Here is a 4,824-nt window from a genome sequence, read left to right as displayed (position 1 = left end):
GTAATAAATATGAAATAATGTATTTATGATGATTCCATTTGTTTCACTATCCACTCTGTGCAGGCAGAAAGCTTATTACATTTTTAAACTGTAGAGATACAATTTTGCTGCTGTAAAATCAGCATTTTGTCTTATTTAAAATATAAATCTAATATAATCTGTTTCTTAATGTATGTTCTTTAAAATACAGCGTGTTTTTTAAATATTATAATTATAATAATCCATAATTATGTGGACATGCATATTAGATCGTTTTAAGTGAAATATAATCCCCCCAGAAAGGCAGGAAAAGCCCTGTAACTTACTTTAAAACTAAATATGTTCCCTAAAACGGTGACAGAGCTACAGACCCATGACAGCCTTACCCAGTGAGCCAGCAGCTATGACCAGCACTACATGTGCAGTTAATAAAAGGACAGGTAAAGTTTGTCGCGCTGTTGCACACACAGCACGCTCATTTGTTTCAGTTCGTCAGTTGCCACAAGACAACTTACCAACGTGTACGTAATAAGCTAATACTCCTGTGTGCTGTAGACTACAGTGTACGCAGTACACCTACTTACTGGTTTTGTCACATCAGTCTGTCTCTGAGTTAATTTGTGTTTCTCCTACAGCTCCGGACCGCAAAAAATGCGCGTGCTCTTTGTGAGCTCGTTCCCGGCTCGTAACCAGCGCGTTCTGCCGTCAAGGGCGATCATTGGTTAATGGTGATCATGTGACTGATGCAAGCCCGATCCTTTTATTTAGCAAAACTGTGATTAATAGTTAAATATTATTGTTGAGGGGCACAGACAGGACTCTGCACGCCCACACACATTAAAAAAAAAATATTAAAAATTTTAAAAAAAATTGCCTCAACAAAAGGGCACTTTGGGCACCCATCAGGAAAGGGGCGGGTGCTCAAGCCCCTTCCGGCCCCCCCTCTGCACGTGCCTGGTTAATAGACCTCTCATTGAATCATCTGTTATTAACCTCGATCTCTCTTCCACAGCATGTCTTTATCCTGTCTTCCTTCTCTCACCCCAACTGGTCGCAGCAGATGGCCTTGTCTCTCCCTTGCTGGAGGTTTCTTCCTGTTAAAAGGGAGTTTTTCCTTCCCACTGTCGCCAAAGTGCTTGCTCATAGGGGGTCATATGATTGCTGGATTTTTCTCTGTATCTATTATTGTACAATCTACTGTGCAATATAAAGCACCTTGAGGCGACTGTTGTTGTGATTTGGCGCTATATAAATAAAATTGAATTGAATTGAATTGAATTGTACCTTGTGTGCCTCCTCCAGAAAAATTCCTAGAGCCGTGCCCAGGCTCACAAAGAGATTTTTTTCCTTTGGACTCTGCCGCTGCACATGCGGTGATATTTGTTTTCATGCTTAATTAACATTGTCTCCTAGCCAAGCCTAGTGCTTCATAGCTTTGTCTTCCTTCTCAGCATTCCTAGTAGTAGTTTTGCCTCGTAGTTCTTGCCAGTTACAGTGTGTATTTTAGTTACAAGTTCTTAGTGCTCTAATAGGAAGTTTTGCGTAAAGTTAGTTTAGTAAATTAAAGAGGCTAGAGGCCAAATGTTTTCCCTCTCGCCCTTACTTCATGTGTAGTGTTTTATTTTCGTTCACCACTTGCACTGTGTGCCACTTTTTAGTGCCAAAATAAATCGTTTGTTTTCACCTCCGTGTTGGGTCTGCATTTAAGTCCACTGCATTTGACCGGTTGTGACAGAAGTACCCAATGAAAATGAAAAATCCTTCAGGGTGGTCAGATTGCAGGTCACTGACAGCCTCATACAGCTTGCGTAGAGCTTCCTTAGCTTCAGGGGGAATGTAGACTGCCACAATAACAATGATACTGAACTCCCTTGGCAAATAATAGGGCCTTCACATCACTGCCATAAATTTCATCAGCAGAACACTGCTTGTTGATCATACCTGTGTTTCCACACGATCCTGTGTGATTTAAACATACAGGCCACCACCGCCGTGTCCTTTTCCAGATGTACCGGCATTCCTGGATAGTATGTTGCCCCATTAGCTGAATGTCCGCGTGGGAGATCTTGTCATTCAGCCATGTTTCCATGAAGATAAACACACGGTGTAGGAGCCATATGAGTTGTTCCTTTTTTGGATTAAGAGGGTTGGTTCAAATGCACACTCTGTATAGGGCTTTGGAGTTGACGTCACGCCGCAATGTATTGTGGGAGCGCGGCGCCATCTTCCGGGTCCACAAATCAAAACAAACACACTGTGTTGGAACGACGACCACAAGGAACATTGTAGAATATATATACGGGAAGGGCGGTGTATACGAGTCTGGCCTAAGTCTTCGGTCAGAAAGACTGCGGCAGTCCAGGAGTTTTCAATTCACTGTCTTTAATGAAACTTCACAGAAGAACTGGTTACAGCAGGGCTTGCCATGATAAATCCAACTGTGGTACAGCCGGATATGCACTTATAATTGTGGCAGATGCAGTATTGGTGACTATAAGCATGGTTTTCTGGAAACAGAAAGAGGTAATACTATAATTAGCAGGGTCAAAGATAACTAAGCAACAATCAGAACACATCATCTACTCAGACACAGCAATATTTTACAATGTCCACAAGGGGTCACCATAAGACCAGAAGTTGGCTAAATAGCACATATATTCTCAGTTGCTAGTACCAAGGCAAGAATGTGGCAAGCTAACAACAGCTAAACTAAGCAATAAATAACAGAAAAATCCTTTAACCGCGGGATGTAATCGTTGGAGGAGATTCTGGCCACTGGTATTAACTTAGTGCAAATTAACTAAATAATTAAATAATTAAATAAACCTACTAACGTGATATCAGTGTACCGAGGCATAACTTTAGCTTTAACATGCACAAACAACTATAACTATTATCGTACCAGTTAACCTGTCAAAGGTAATAACACTTACAGTTTCATTAACGCACACGGAATCACACAAACTGCGTTACAACTGCCGTGCTCTGTCGCTGCGCCTTTCGTCTCTCACTCCCACTCTCCCTCTGCGTAATGTGCACATGATCAATGATGCGCTCATTTGGGTGCGCTTGATTCTTGCCTCTAGCCATCCTGAGGCCGAGTCAGCAGGGAATTTGCACAAACATGCTTAAAAGCAGCTCAAAAGAAAATAGACCGTATAGAGACCGATTGCGTCCAGATGCGAAGGGGCGGTACTTGAAAAAAAATAGAGTGGATCGCAAATGTGAACCCATATGAAATACGGCAGTGGAGTAAAGACCCTGACGACTTACCGCCATGGTCCTACCCCGGTATCTTTACGTTTGTGGAGTAAGCGCTTACAATGTGAACCAGTTTCGTAATTACAAATCGCTGGAGGCGCACATCCAATTTACTAACGGCTGGGTGCAAGATTTGGCTGTTTTCAAGCCGCCAAACTCTGAGTACGTCATCATTCAAACCAAGGTAAGTGAGCTGGAATGCATCGAGTGTAATAGCCATGGTTCACCCCCTACCACAGTTGATGTTTTACATTTATCAATGAACTGCTAAAATCTTGTTGTCATATTATGTGTCCATAATTGTAAAGTTGATGCAAACTCCCACATTGATAATACAGCCATTTCATAGGCAGGCTTCCCTACAGTTGTGCGAAAGAATTAGCGAATCGTTACATAGCACGTATGTCTGCAAAGTCACTCCATTCGATGTTTGTTCGCAATTTCTATAACCTCCGAGACCACCAACGATAATATTTTTAAGCTATAAAGAGTGATATGAACATATATAGAACTTACCAGAATGAAAATGTCCAGTAAGTTAAGTGATATCTGGAAATGGAAGTGAACTGGATATTAGCTCGTCTCACGGCTGCTATCCAGGCTATACGCCTTCGTTTGGTAAGGTCCGCCATATGAGCTCCCTCATGTTGCTTCCAGGTTGGGAAAGAATAAAAAGACAAACCCTTTTTAAGCTTATTCCTGTGCCGGTCGTGCGATCGAACATTGCAGCGGACCACACAGCAAGTACGAACGATGGCTATTGTGTTTGCCTTCGCTCCTTTTTTGCTTGCGCTTTGTTTGGACCCGGAAAATGGCGCATCAGGCCAAAATCCTTTCCACGCCCACCTCCGTGACATCACACTCCAAAGCTCTATTGGTGCACGGGTGTGGGGCGTGACTCATGGGTGTGTTAGGTGTGGTTGCAGTCACCTGTTTACCGCACCTGATGGTGATGAGCAGAAAGGTAGGGTGAGCATGAAGAGAAACTTTCTGTTGACTGTAGCTTGAGCGCAGCTTGAGTCATTTTGATACATTTTTATATGCAACTCGAGTTTAGTTGGTAAATGCTTAATGGCCTGTACTTGTATAACGCTTTACTTAGTCCCTATGGACCCCAAAGCGCTTTACACTACATTCAGTCATCCACCCATTCACACACAGGTGATGGCAAGCTACATTGTAGCCACAGCCGCCCTCGAGCTCTCTGACCACCACCAGTAGGCAATGGGTGAAGTGTCTTGCCCAAGGACTGCCGGAGCCGGGGCTCAAACCGGCAACTTTCCGATTACAAGACAAACTGCCAACTCTTGAGCCACGATTTAGTGCACTAATTGATGCCATAGGCCAATGTTGTAGCTTGGCATGTAATTGGTGTAAGACTTTGTGAGTTGCAGTTATTGTGTTTGTGAAATCTGTGCATTTGTTTAAAAGTTGATCCCATGTGCTGATTTTGTATAGTGGACTGTAGTGGTCATGTGAAATAAAAGGAGCAAATAGTACATAAGTGCATCTAATGTGTTTATTGTTGCGCATCATCAGCGTCCTCATGTTTGGGCTGCTGCGGCCATTGGTTGGAGGAGCCGC

At 43.0% G+C, this 4,824-nt stretch overlaps 1 long non-coding RNA gene across 1 annotated transcript; it reads right to left on the bottom strand.

The window, feature by feature from the left end:
* Positions 1-2,351: 2,351 nt before the first annotated feature.
* Positions 2,352-2,959, bottom strand: LOC109199631 (uncharacterized). Its single transcript, XR_002059948.1, has 2 exons — positions 2,913-2,959; positions 2,352-2,486 (listed from the first exon to the last, which is right to left on the bottom strand). It is a non-coding gene; the product is annotated as an uncharacterized LOC109199631 (long non-coding RNA).
* Between the last annotated feature and the right edge of the window lie 1,865 nt (positions 2,960-4,824).

This window comes from Oreochromis niloticus, unplaced genomic scaffold (genome assembly GCF_001858045.2).
Source record: "Oreochromis niloticus isolate F11D_XX unplaced genomic scaffold, O_niloticus_UMD_NMBU tig00000678_pilon, whole genome shotgun sequence".
NCBI lineage: Eukaryota > Metazoa > Chordata > Actinopteri > Cichliformes > Cichlidae > Oreochromis > Oreochromis niloticus.
The sequence above is the reverse complement of the archived record's forward strand: the minus strand, read 5'-3'. Positions and strand labels throughout refer to the sequence as shown.